The sequence below is a fragment of the Eurosta solidaginis genome, chromosome 2 (assembly GCF_040869045.1).
Source record: "Eurosta solidaginis isolate ZX-2024a chromosome 2, ASM4086904v1, whole genome shotgun sequence".
Taxonomy (NCBI): domain Eukaryota; kingdom Metazoa; phylum Arthropoda; class Insecta; order Diptera; family Tephritidae; genus Eurosta; species Eurosta solidaginis.
The window spans coordinates 93,288,869-93,303,497 of record NC_090320.1 but is presented as its reverse complement, the minus strand read 5'-3'; the positions used below and the strand labels follow the sequence as shown (position 1 = coordinate 93,303,497).

Below are 14,629 nucleotides of genomic sequence, written 5' to 3'. Positions count from 1 at the left end.
TATGCCAACGAATTTTGTAACTAATAGAGCCATCAATGACTAGACCCACAAATCAAGTCAACAGATTGCACATTCACGAGTTCAAAATTGCTTCGTTCTGCGCAGCTACGTCACAGTTGATTGATTGAGCGAATGAAAGAAAGAAAAAAGACGCTAAAGGAAAATGACGCCGAATTGCCCATAAAAAACAGTTGATCTAATGTCTACATGCGCCATGCACAATCTTCGAGAGTGATTTGTAAATTAGAGCTAAATATAACGATTTTTACATGGTTCAATTATACAGGTTGGCTCATCTCATCAGCTGATTTTATCTATTCATTGCATGGTCGAAGGGATCATTCTGAATAATGACTAAAGCCCCCATTACTGATACTTAGCATAGACTTGACTTGACTTGGCGTAAACTTGGCAACTTAGCCACGATTATACTCCACTTGGCGCATAAAATCTGGCATCATAATCAGCGTTGAAATTTATTTCTAAATAAATGTCAATTTGTATGACAAAATGTCAAAATGAAATGGAAACAAACAAATGGCATCTCAAAATGTAAACGTCACTTAGAACTTACATAGAAAATCAAAATTCAACAGACTTCTAAGTCAAGTTAAATTTTGAGTAATCAGTAACATGCAATGTTAATTTAACAGAACTGTAAGTGACAGTTCGCAAGCCAAGTCAAGTCTATGCTAAGTATGAGTAATGGAGCCTTAAGTGTGATATCTTCTGCATAAACGTCAAAATTCCAAAGTGATTGGATCACCTGATTTGTATTTGACTATCGCTGTCTCATTCTGTCTCTCTTTCTATCGCCCGCTGAAGATAGGCGCCGCCATATTGAACACCCTGTCAAAACGCTGAAAAGTAGCCATATTGAACAGCCTGTCAGGCAGTTGATAGATAAGATAACACACTTAGTCATCATTGATGATGAAGCGAGAAGTCGAGAGGAAAGGACGTGTTTAAGATCGCTCGCTGAATTTTGTTTGCAAAAATGGTGAAACCCTTTGAATAATTATTAAAAGTGACAAATATGTGAGATAGAGACTCTGTAAGAAGATCAGTTCACTTTTAATTTAACAAAATCGAATATCAATAACGTTTCAAAACCTAGTGAAATACCATATAAATATTTAATAATTTTATACCGGTGAGAAAGTGACTCAAGTCTAGCGAATAGAAACGCATACATATGCATATATAATTACAAATTAACACAAAACGAAAACGGCATAGTGAAAACGATAGCAAAGGCAATATGTCTGAAAGCGAAAATAAGTGTGACAAGTGCAAACTTGCAATTCGCGGGGAGACGGGAATTAGATGTGTGGGTGTGTGTGCGAAAGTATACCACTCGGCAGCAAAATGTTCCGGCTTGGATAGCTATAAAGCTACTGTAATAGGAACACATCCAATGGTGAATTTTATTTGCGAAGAGTGTATTACATACATACATAATATTGATCTGGTATTGCGAGACATGCAAGCAGATATTGACAATTTTAACAGACATATTTTGTTGCTTTACAGATGAGCCAACCATGTATAGTTGAACCATGGATTTTTAGCAACTGCTCGATACTTTCCTTCTTATGTACTAAACACATTGCATACACGGTTGTCATTATTGGTGCTAGATACTCTAAATGTGAGTGAAACTTGAAATTGTGTTAATTTTAAAATTCTGATCCTGCCAAGCAAAACTGTGATGTCACTGATAAAAACTTCGTAAATTTTCTTGAAAGCCAGTGTACACTCTGTTATACAATGACTGCTTTGTTTGCGTGGCGTTTGAAAAATATTTTCTCACTGACATACATATAAGGCAAGGTGCACACGAGGCTACGCGTCATAGACGCTGAAGGCGAAATTTGTACGCTTTGATGCCGAACTCATGTATTTGAATGGAGAGCTGCATACGAGGCGTCAGCTGCATGAAAGCGACAAAGCATTAGATTTTCGTGTAGCTAAGCGTACAACAATTTTGGCCGCTGAGCGTACGTACGCTTGCAAAAAAAAAAAAAAAAGAACAAGATGTTTGTTTACATTTTTTTGTATGCAAATTTGTGTAATTAGTTAAAAAATATGACTGCAGTTCATAAAAGTGCGTGAAAAGTATATTACCAAAGCGAAAAAGGGTTTTAACACCACAAGGCTTAAAAGTGTTGGAAACTAGAAATCACCCTTTTCTCTAGTCCGCGGTGGTTTAAAATTGCCTTTCATAATTTACAAAGACACGGGGATACAAACAACTTTTAATACCTATTTTCCTTTCGTTTCGGGGACGGATATAGCTGAAGAAATTTAATTTTTATTTTTTTCTATAATTGTTTGCTTTTAGTAGCGACGTTCGAAAGTAGCTTAGTGTGCAGATCTTGAGGTGTAGAGAAATTGTAGCTATATGAAATATCTTGTACGCATCTATGACGCGTAGCCTCGTGTGCACCTTGCCTAAATTGGTAAAAGTCTAGAACACGGGTCGACTGCTAATGCGCGTTCAAAAATATCGAGAGAGGTGTCGAAAGCGCGTATTGATATCAGTAATAATAAACCGAAGGTGGAAAATAACTCGTTCAAAAGATATTAACGAAAAAGATAAAAATGACAACGGGTCCCTAAAAAACCGGGAATGAGATCCATAAATATTTTATCTCTGACATTACCATGGGATCCTTACCATGGGCCCCTTCTAAAAATCTTCCCCCTATTGCAGCCGGTTAAAACTAATACAGCTGCCCAAATTGCAAAGCCGCAGGGAGATGCTTGGCGTCTTATTTATTGTTAAATTAATAAGAGGGTCAATAAATAGTCCATTTTTGCTTGGCGAAATTAAGTTTAACGTTCCTATTAGGCCATCTAGACATTTTCAATCAATTTTTGTAGCTACATGCAGGTCGAATTATGAAATGCACGAACCACTTCACTGTTTATGTCGTGATTTTAATAAACACTGTAAAAATTTAGACGTCAGCGACTCGTTTCTTGGTATTAAAAAATACCTTTTAACTACATTAAATTTGTAATTCGAAATGAAGCAAAGAACGCTAAACCGTGATATACTGTTCAACCCTCTGTTTCAAATTTGAAGTACCAGTTACTTGAAACTTGTTTGCGAAATTGTGTAGTGATCATTATTTTTATATGTAATGAAATTCTGTATAAATTCTATTCTGTATATATTTATCTACTATTAATTTGCTTTATTGTCAATTTCATAAATTATTATTTACTAGCTCCTTCATGAGTACATTTTAACACATTTACAACATTTTATCTTTTGCTTACTTCTAAGTCTTTCATTGAAATTGTCAAGCGTTTGGTTCAATACTGTTTAAATATTACTTTAGAATTGATGACTGCTTATGTTGTATATATCATGTATTACATCTGAGATTTAAGTGCCGGTATATTTGGTCTGTGTAATTGTTTAATTTGTAGACTGATAAATAAATAAATAAATAAATATAACTTGCCAATAGTCTAGAACACGGGTCGACTGCTAATACGTTACCAAAAATTTCGATAGACGCGTCAAAAGACGCGTATTGGCCCCACAACAATAATCCGAAGGCGGAAAAGAAAAATTGTATCTCTGTGCGGAGATATTTGCAGTTGACGTTGGCAACTTTCATGTAGTTGTTGTAATGTTGCTGTTCACTGAAAAAACTTGTGTGTAGGTACAGAGGAATTTTGCACGTATTTAATTTTGATCCCACCCCACTGGTGGACCGGCCAGGGTAATTTTTATAAGCGCGGGCAAAGGCCGCCAACGCAGAAAAATGTTGTGGGCAAAAATACTATGGCCAATACGGGTCTTTTGACATGCCTGCCGATAATTTTGGTTTTGTTGTGATTTGTGTTCTGTGATCCTGATATCTATATGGGGCTGTATTCTCTCTCTGTGAATTTTAAAGTGTACAGTGGAAATTGCGCAAATTTTTAAATTCTGATCCTGTTATGGTCCACTTGGGAGATTCACCCTTGGAACGCACCAGTTGGCTAGTGATAGGGAAAAGGTTAGGATTCACCCCTCACTCATGTCTGCCTGGGGTGGTTAAAACAAAATTTTGTTAGTTTCATGCGGGTGGCATCGCCAAAAATTCCCAGGACATTGACGAATTTTCAATAACCCCTGGCTCAATGGTGTAGGTGGCTCATCTCATCAGCTGATTTTACTCGTTTCATTGTACAGGCATAGAGATTGTCAACAGGAGATGGCAAACGCAAAATGCACCCGATGCATTGGCAATTATGCACTGAGGTGGTGGTAAAATTTTACATAATTTAGCGCACGACGCTCCCACAACACACAAAAGTTGCAAAGTTTTACGCTTTCTCTACGTTCCATTCACCTAACATCCCTTCAAAAAACGCGAGTACTCTATAAATAATGTAAGGAATACTCCTTTGGGAGTATAGGACTGCTCAAAATCTAATCTGTATTCATACAAAAAATGTGCTCCAATTAACATTGCGATGTCCTAGGAGAGGAGTAGGTGATCCCACTCTCGCTTTGTTTGTCAGTATTCCATAGAGTACATACGTGAGAGTACTTTCCAAAGTACTTTCACTGTAGTACTCTATAGAGCACCCACAGAGGATCATATGCCAAAGCAGGGATGCACCTTAACGTTAAGCTAATCGTTTATCAAAAAATTTCCACCGTTTCCGTTGAAACACTTCGAAATATTATCGATAAAGAAATTATCAAGATAAATTGTATCTCGTTTTTAACCGAAACGAAAAGCTTTCGTTAACGGTAAAAACGTTAACAAAAACGTGATACTTAAAGTTTGAATTGTGCTGGCAATGCTATAGCCATGGTGAAGCCAGTAAGGTGCCAACAGCGAGCGGACATACACACGAACTCCATGTAATTTGTTTGTGTAATTCGTTGGTGGTAATGTCAAAATACTCTGAGAAATGTTCGTACTGTCAAAATTCATGAGAAAAGTTGCAATCAGCTTGGCTAATGCCTTCACCTTTAATGACTCCGCCATCAATCAGCTTTGCCAGCATAGTTTGAAATTAATAATCAACATAAACGATTTGATTTCGTTTTGATATGGCAGAAAACGGAGCAAAATCACTTCGTTAATTTGACGTTCTTAACGTTAATAAACGAAACGAAATGACTTTGTTTCGTTTATTAACGTTAATTATCGTAACGAAATGATATCGGTTCGTTGGTTAAGCATGCCTGTGCCAAAGTACTAAAGAGGAATTGTGTCGGAAAGAATTATCAAAGTGAATTTAATTTAAAATGAAAGTAAATGAAGAGGGGCAATACAACTTTTATATTTTATGCTACGAATATTCTTATGTTATTTAGCATTTGCGTGAATAAAGAAACTAATATTTCTCTATACATACTATAGTATGTATACATAAAACCAGTGCGCATGTTGCATTTTATCAGAGTTGCCAAAGTAAAATTTTATTATAAGTTATTTGCATGCAATATTTTACTTTTGGCAACTCTGTTCGATCGTCATCGTGTCGTGATCACTGTCGTTAAAAAACGAGCTATGATCGCCTGATGGTGGTCCGCAAACGCATTGCAAAGGAGTATTGTTAGAGTACTCCAGCATGAAGAAAATGGAACACGTAATCCAACAATTTTATTTATTTTTTTCCTGTTTTGGGAATTGAATCTTTCAATTCCAATAAATGGCAAGAGGACCCTGAAATTGCCTCTTAAATCGCCAGGTTAACCAACGTATAAGGATAATATACTTGCAACATTTAGACGTGCATAAGCAGCTAACATATGTCGCAAAGTAAAAACCCGTAGCACAAATTGTTTCCTTTTAACCGCTAAATATATGGCTTGTTGCCATGTGCTTTTTCAAGATTTGCAATTACTCCTGAATTATATTTTTATGTATGTATCATAATTTCACTCCATCCAGCAAGTGGTACCCCCATCATGCCCAAGCCAGTGGCTTCAGGCATCCTCCCATTGTAATAGAAATATTAATATAGTCATCATGTGTCGTGTTGATTTGTTAAATAATTCAGCTTTTTGGGCAATTTCCAGTCGTGACTTGTTTTCTTTATGTAGATTATTAATTTTTTAATTGTAAAATTGTAATTCCAATTGTAGAAATGTGTTTAATTGTAAAGTTGAAACCAGGTTAGACAAGGTATTGTAATGCGCTTGTTATAGTTGTTATGCTATGCTTATTTGCTAATATTTACACTGCAATGCGCTTGTTAAAGTTGCTATATTATGCTTTTTTGCCAATATTTACTTAAACTTATTTTTGTAAATGTATATTCGTCATAACAGGTGTCGTATTTTCATAAATTTATATTCATTCCAATAATTTCCATTTTACAGTTTTATAACTCCGTTATATCATGAAATTATGATAATTTTACCGCTTTGTCACACCATTTATATGTAAGGTATAATCTTTCACATAATTTCAATTCGTCTTCGTATTTAGCGTTATATTTTAAAGAATTTATATTTACTCGTCATTTGTACATGACTGTACATTAAAAAATAAAGATGTTTTCTATTCCGTTATATGTCCTCAGTGGTTTTGTAGGTATCTTTGTAAATTATATATGAGGTAATCTCTACCCCGTTACATGTTCCGTTTCTTGCATTCTTTTTTGCTCCAATTTTATGCAAAATCTGATTATATGTGCATATGTCTATAAGTTTATGTATTACTAGTTTCTATTTAATCACATATATGTTCCGTTAGATTAATCTCTGAACAATGTGCATATATCCATGATTCAATACGCATATCAGCTTTTATGTTAGTTTGTGATTACTTTTGTGTCAACATATTTATTTAGTTATTTCTTAAACAAATGTTAATTTCACTTTATAATATTTGCTCAATTAAGTATTTCCATGTTTTTTTTTTTTTTGGTAAGTAATTTTTCTTTTATTTATATGCACGGATAATGTGGCATCACGCCAGTCACAAAAACATTTATATTTTATCTCATTTAATTGCAAATTTTTAATGTGTTTATTTTTATTAATCTTTTTAAAGTACTCGACATTGTTAACAATTTGTTAATTTAATGTACACGACTGTACATGTAGTCAAAGATGACGTTTTGTAGTTCCGTTCTATCCATGGTACAATTACCAGGTAAAAGCATCAGAGTTGCATTTTACGTGTTTTTTCATTCGAAGGTGGTCATAAAATGTCAAACTTTGTTTATGTTTACATTTTTCGTTTATTTACTTTTGATGTGAAAATTTCTTAATACGCAGTGGTTTTTAAATGTTTTGCAAATTTTTGTAAAGAAAGAAAACAGAATTTACTTGTGTTTTGTGCATATTTAAATATGGGAAAGTGTTGTTTGTGCAATATGTTACGGTCTGCTGCTACGGTATATGGCTGCGATCCACTTGGGAGCGTGTTCACGGGAACACACCTAGCGATGTGGCAAAGGTTGCGATGAAAAATATCGGAAAAGAAGGGAACAGACAGACCGGCCATCACGAGGAAAAATTTTTTTTGCTACCATGAGTTTCCGCCCGATACACACGAGAAAAAAAAACGAGAGAAACTGATAAAAAAGAAAATTACCGATTTTATTAAAATTCGTGCGCAAAATTATAAAAATAATGGAAGTATTATTTTAAAAATACTATTACTACAATTTCGATAAATTCGTTGAAAGGTATTTGAAGAAAAAGCAACAAAAGGGACGGTTGAACGTGAAGCGCATACAGACAGTTTATTCTCATCGGTGTACAATTAATGCTAATAACCGGACTGGAATTGCAGTTGGAAGAATTACGTATTATGGTTATTTGGAAGGAACTAATGTATAGAATTTCATAGATCATTGACTTCTGTTTGGGCTGAAAGTGGAGCAACTTAATAAAATAGCTTAATCGTTGTGTGATAAACCTTAACAAACATACATTATTACTGTGGGGATGTCCATCCAAATTTTGTGAAAAAGTTACATACTTATACCTATAAAACATTCTGACGATTGCAGGCTCAACACCTGGCTTTGTTTACATCTGCAAAGTTTTATTAAAATTACTTGAAATGATCAGTCTCCGGTGACAGTATCAAATCATCGTCACCAAGCATAAAAACACACGTATATAAAGCAAAGCAACTAATCCACACCAAAGGACCAATCTTAGTCAACCGCAACCACGCAATTGTTTTTCGTAGTAACATAAGGACAGTCAAGAAACGGCAGCAGTACGCGGCAGCGTAACACCACGAACGCCCAAAATTAGCACCAAGTCATCAAGATCGTAAAGGTCAACACGAAGTTATATTGCCACCAGGTTCATTTGATCACCTCGGACCAGAGCGCAACAACCACGAACAGTACCAACACCAACCTGCAACGACAGCGACAACGGCAGAGCCAACACCAATGGCCTGCAACCTGACTTGGGTGAGTTCGTTCCAAAACACAAGTAATAATAATAAACAGAAAATGGAATTTTTGAATTAGAAAGCTTAGAAGTTGGCAAAAAGAAGAAAATTATACTTAACTTAATTGAACACAATCTAATTAAATAATGCTAGTAATTACATTAATATATAATACATACAACTGTAGGGAGCAGGAATAGGAGGAGCAGTAAGAAAATGTGTAGTATATAGCATAAACATGCATAATTGTACAATGAAATGGCAAAGCAAAAGCACAAGTATAGCGACAGTTCCAAAACAATATTCTAGCGTTTAAGTGTGCAAATGTAAGCAAACAAAAATCTATACATACATACATACATATATAGTAGCAAATGCAACTAATATGCATATATAAAGATAACATACAACAACCAGAGTAAATAAGTATTTACGGAAATTTGAGTTAAATCAATTGCATCAATTTGCATTAGATCAGATAAGTTCAGAAATCAATAAGTGAAGGCGTAACGTAATTAAAATATACAAACATACATACAAAAATAAAAAAGGTGCGTAGGAGTTGAATTTGTTGTAAATCTAACTATATTATTATATATATATTCAAAAGCGGTAACAAATTATTAAAAGAACACAACTAAATAAAGAAGATAAAGTTAAAAATATGCTAACTTTACAACAGATACTAAAATGACTTTATTAATACACGGAAATAGTATATTATAAGACATACCTACCTATACATAAATTTAAGAAAGTTAAATGTCAGCAAGCTTTCATACAACTTGCAAGAATGTAAGTATGTCTACTAGTATATGAGCAAACGAAATGCATATATATATACATACATATAAAAGAAAAAGAAAATAAATTATAAACCTAAAATCAGCGCGCGTATATAAACGAATTAACCAATATAATTTAAAATAAAATCAGGTTAAAGTAAATTAGAATAAAACTACATTAAAATCAATTAAAGCGAAATAAATAAATAGAGTAAATAAATAAGACAATAAATACCTTAATACGTAAATAAATACAATAAATCAATAAAATAAAATGAGATAAAACCTCATAAATACAATGAATTATTAACAAAACCAAAAGGCAATTATAAATGAATAGCAATTGGAAAGGGTAATACAACTAGCTAAACTTAAACTAAATAACTAAGAACAGGTTATGTAAAGAAAAGAAAGGAATTCAAAGTAAATTTTTTTTTGGCTCTAATAGTTTTGCGTTCGGTAGTTAACCTAAACCTCTGATATGGTATTTTATTTCTTTGGAGCCTTTTGCATATTTATACATACCAGCAATTTTGAGGAAATTTTTCAATTTTATTTAATTATTTTGAGATTTTTTTTTCCTTTAATAAAAGTGCGTAAAGCACCAAAATGTAAAATCAGTAGTTAGGGTAACTTATAAATAATAGAAAATATTTCAACATTTGTGTATTTCTAGTATACCTCTGTCTTAATAATGACTTGTGAATAAATTTTGTAATCTAAATGGGAATGCTGGCGTCTACGTTATTTTGAAGGCACTAGGTAGGCATGCAGGTAAGGGGCCACCGAAATTCAGGTGCGTCGGTGGCCATGGATTTGAGGGTGGGACAAGCACCGGGCGTCGCAACACCACCCGTGGCGCTCCTCTATATATTCGGCCCTTTTATTTGTATTTTTATTTTTCAGCTTTTTTCTCTCTCTTTGATTTTTCAGATTTAGTAACCGGTCGTTTCCGGTTCGGTTAGTTTTTTTTGACCGTTAGTTAGTTTCTTTTTTTTGACAGTTTTTTTTGAATTTGAATTTGAATGTTTAACGGTCTGTCCGTGACATCCGGTTCGGCCGGATGTTGTTTTCTTTTGAATATATAAGCGTTTTGAGTCGGTCTCTGCGCTTCTGTCAGGGTTTTTTGATTTTGACAGCTTTCAGTTTTGATAGGCATGATATGACCATTTTCTCTGCTTATGGCGCAGGAACAGTAAGGTTGGCAAGGACCCGCCCCAGCCGACAATGACTAGCCACTGTGCACCAACACATCATGCCGACCGCCTTCCTTACTGATTCCAATGTAAATGCGTTTCCATAACAGATGGCGCCCAACGAGATTCGGTGCCTGAGGCGCTGTCGCGCTGATCATTCCGGGTCAACTTGTGAAGTTGACCATCCCACCAGTCCGAGGTGAGCAGCCGCAGGAGCAGCCACCTGCTTTGCGGTGGGATGGTTGGACGGATCAAGTTGTCCGAAGTGATCATCGTTGACAGTTGCTGAGGGCGCCATAACAGATGGCGCCCAACGTGGCACCTAAGGCGCTGGCCGCAGGGGTCAGTCGGGCCAACCTGTGAGGTTGACCATCCCACCAGTCCGAGTGCGCAGCCACAGAAGCTGTCACCTACGTTGCGGTGGGATGGTTAGACGGATCAGGTTGTCCGGGCTGGTCATCGGGGGCAGTGGCCGAAGGAGCCACGGACTTTACGTCAAGTCCCCGGATTTTTTTTTCATTTCACCCGATGAGGCAGTGCTGCACGCACTTGATTTTTTTTGTAGTTGGGATTTTGGTTTGCCGGATGTTTTGTCCGTTAGTCGGCCCTGGTAATAATATGTCCGCTAACTTGGGTTTTTTTTTGTAGAGTAGTTTTTTTTTAGGTTCCTTTAGCCGAATTTGTGTTGTCCAGGGTGAATGTGTGTGTGCGTGTAGTGAGGACCCCAGCTCGTCCCACGTCCCAGGTGGTAGCTTGGAATACCACCTGGAGGGTGATGGGTTGAGCTGGGATTCCGAGTGGCACTCCTTCCTGTCCCCACCAGACTGGGGAGCGGTTTCGAAACCGCTCCACCCATTGCGGCGGAGGCAGGAGGGGTGTCCAGGGAGAATGGACGTGAGGCCTCAACACCCCCAACCAGTCCCAGGGGCAAGCCCCTGGAGACTGCCCCTGTGTTGCGGCTGGGCGTGTTGAGACCAACCCGTGGGTACCTGGAACGGACCCTAGTGGGCCCAACCTATCTCGGAGGGGGCCTTAAGACCCCCCCTCGATTGCGGTTGGGAGCACTAGGGCCAAGTATGAATGTGTTGTACCAAAAAAAATTTTTTTTTTGCCTGGCCTACTGCCTTCTGATGATGAGATGTCAGCGTTCCCGTCACCACCTACATTGTTCATATAAAATTTATATATAATAACCGTTTTCTTTTCAGCTTTTGAAATTTTTTTCTATTTTGGTGCGATCATTGATAAATGATTGCATTAATTCTCGCACAATTTTTTTTATATATAGATATATAAATTTTTTTTCCCCTCTTTCAACAAACCATCTTCTGGGAACAGAAGTTTTCTTCGAATACTAGGATTTGACAAAGTAATTTTTTTTCTAACGGATTATGTCGCGTGACCAGTCCTACGGGCAAACGGGCCGGAACACTCCGTTCGGGAGTGCGGGCAGTTTTCGAGGGAACCAGCACCGGGGCGGTGCTAATAGGGGGGCTTTTTCGAAAGCTAGGCGTCCTTTGGTGGTGCATACCCCAGTAGGGGGGTCCTACGGAAATCCCGCGGGGACTCATATAGGCTCAAACCGGAACGACGACCGCGACAAATTGGACATACCTGTAAGCACCAGCAATTTGAATGCATCGCTGCTAAACACACATAACATCTCGGGGCTAATGACCAATGTGTCGAACTATGCACCAGATGGAGCTGGTGCCTTACCACCAAATCAAGAGGTTGGAAATTTTGGGGACGCTACCAGTGATCAGGCGAACACCCTAGGAATGCAGGACGAAGCCACTCGTGGAGGCTCGTGGGTGGACGTGCTACACCAACTGTTTCAGGCTTCGCAGGAGGAAATGCGGAGAGAGATGGGCTCAATTAGAGCCAACATGGCCCAGCTCAACGCCGCTCTCGAATCCACGCAGCAAGCACACCAGCAACACAGGAACGCAAGTAGGATGGACCGTAACCCATTGCCATCGGTAGTACCGCCAATGTACCCGACTCCAAGCAGCATAGCAGTAAAACCGCAGGAGTGGAAAATCGCATTCGACGGCACTGGCAGCGTAGCCGATTTTCTTTTTAAACTGAACACCTTGTGTGAGCGCACACAATGCACGGATGAACAAATAATGGCCAGTTTCCACTTGTTCCTTTCTGGACGAGCCGAAGAATGGTACTGGCTATTTACCAAACAAAACCCAAATGCGACTTATGCCTTTTTGTGCTACTCGTTAAAAAGAGAGTTTGGCACTTTGAAAACGGACCACGAGATCATGATGGAGATCTCCATGCGGAAGCAAAAGGCAAGTGAGTGTTATGACGTGTTTCACGCGGACATAATCTCCTTGAACGCGCGCTTAAGGGAGCCAATGTCAGAGCTTCTACTGATTGACATAATAAAAAGGAACGTCAACAGTGGCCTTAAGCTAATGCTTTTTAATGCGGACGTAAGTAACCTCCATGATCTACGCGATGTAGCACGCAGAGGTGAACAAGTGCTGAAAGAGAGCAAGCTGCTGGGAGCCATTTACCCAGGACGGCATGTAAGCGAAGCACGCGTGACAACCCCGGACGCGAAGATGGACGGCGAGGACGGCGAGATAGATCCCCAGATAGAGGCGCTGGAATATAGACGCAGCAGAAGACCGGACTACTCGGGAATCCAGTGTTCGAATTGCCAGGGAATGGGGCACTCCTATATATATTGCGAGGAACCCATAAAAAGTCCTTTTTGTTTTAAATGTGGGTATAAGGGTGTATTCACTCCTAAATGCCCTAGGGACCATCGCAGGCAGGGAAACCAGTACCCGAGCGAGAAGGCGGGGGAACCTCGTTCGGCTTCATAGCTCCCACATCAGCCAGTGCTCGAGGCGTCGTCCCGTGCGCTGAACCAGAGGGCGAATCTCTGCATGGAGGTGGTGAGCTTCCGAGGTGCAGTAGTACCCTGGCAGAAGAACCCTCGACTGTAATAATAACCTTCCCCGATAGTACTGACGATTCGAATAGTTCTGAATCCGAGAGTCGAACGTCCTCTTTCACGATGGGCGAGCAAATCAAAATTCTGCGACGCCAGCATAGGGATGTCGCGTGCCAAACGCAACTTTCCCCAACCCTAGAAGAAAGGGAGCATAGGTATGAACAAATAAGACATACCATTTTTGACCAATATCCGGTATCGGACAATATTTTGAAGTGTAGGAAGAGATACCACCGGAGAGTACAGGAGCGTAGACTGCTGCAAGCCACCACGTTAACGCTTACAGAGGACGAAAGGCCTCTAGTAAAGGCTAAAATTAAAAATAGTTTTCTTGTAGGGTTGTTGGACTCGGGAGCCAACGTCTCCATCTTAGGGAAAAATGGATTAGAATTCCTAAAGATAACAGCTTCGAATATCAGCCCTTACATGCGTTCGTATATACCGCAGGCGGCAACAAGCAAAAAATTTTAGGCTCAGTATCTCTACCGGTCACTTTTAAAAATATCACAAAGACTATTCGTTTTTACCTTGTTCCCTCATTGCTCCAAGAAGCATACTTCGGGATAGATTTTTGGAGAGCATTTGCGTTAGCTCCCGAAATATTCCCGAGCGTAGAGTGTTTAGAGACTAGGCTTGAAAAGGAAGAGGAACTTAACCTCCATGAATTGTCACCAGAACAGAAATCAGAATTGCGAAAAGTCATCGAGACGTTTCCTTCGTACGAGAAGTTAGGCCTAGGGCAAACTAAATTAGTGGAGCATCACATCGACACCGGTGATGCTGTACCTATAAAAAGCAAGCATTTCCCCCTTTCGCCGCCGAGGCAAGCCGAAGCTTTTAGAGAACTAGACAGGTTACTACAGTTAGGAGTTATAGAAGAATCCAACTCCCCGTGGTGTAGTCCTGTAGTACTGGTCCGGAAACCAGGCAAAGTCAGGCTGTGCATAGATTCGAGAAAGGTCAACGCGGTGACTAAGAAGGATTCATACCCCCTGCCTCATATCAACGGCTTATTGAGCAGACTCAAGGACACGCATTTTATTAGTGGCATTGATCTGAAAGACGCGTTCTTCCAGATCAAATTGACAGAGTCCTCTAAGGAAAAAACAGCATTCGCAGTTCCGGGGAGGCCTCTGTACCACTTCAAGGTGATGCCATTTGGTCTGTGCAATGGACCGCAGACTATGAGTAGGCTGATGGACAAGGCGATCCCTTCGCGTCTGCGAGAGAACGTCTTTGTCTACCTGGACGATCTGATGGTATGTAGCACCAATTTTGAGG

The 14,629-nt window shown here is 38.8% G+C and overlaps 1 protein-coding gene across 1 annotated transcript in view; it reads right to left on the bottom strand.

Moving 5' to 3' along the window:
* Window positions 1-106, bottom strand: part of swm (Zinc finger protein swm) — a 192,681-nt gene extending 192,575 nt beyond the window's left edge. The window contains exon 1 of the mRNA XM_067765997.1: window positions 1-106. The gene's annotated coding sequence lies outside the window, so the exon portion shown is untranslated.
* Between the last annotated feature and the right edge of the window lie 14,523 nt (window positions 107-14,629).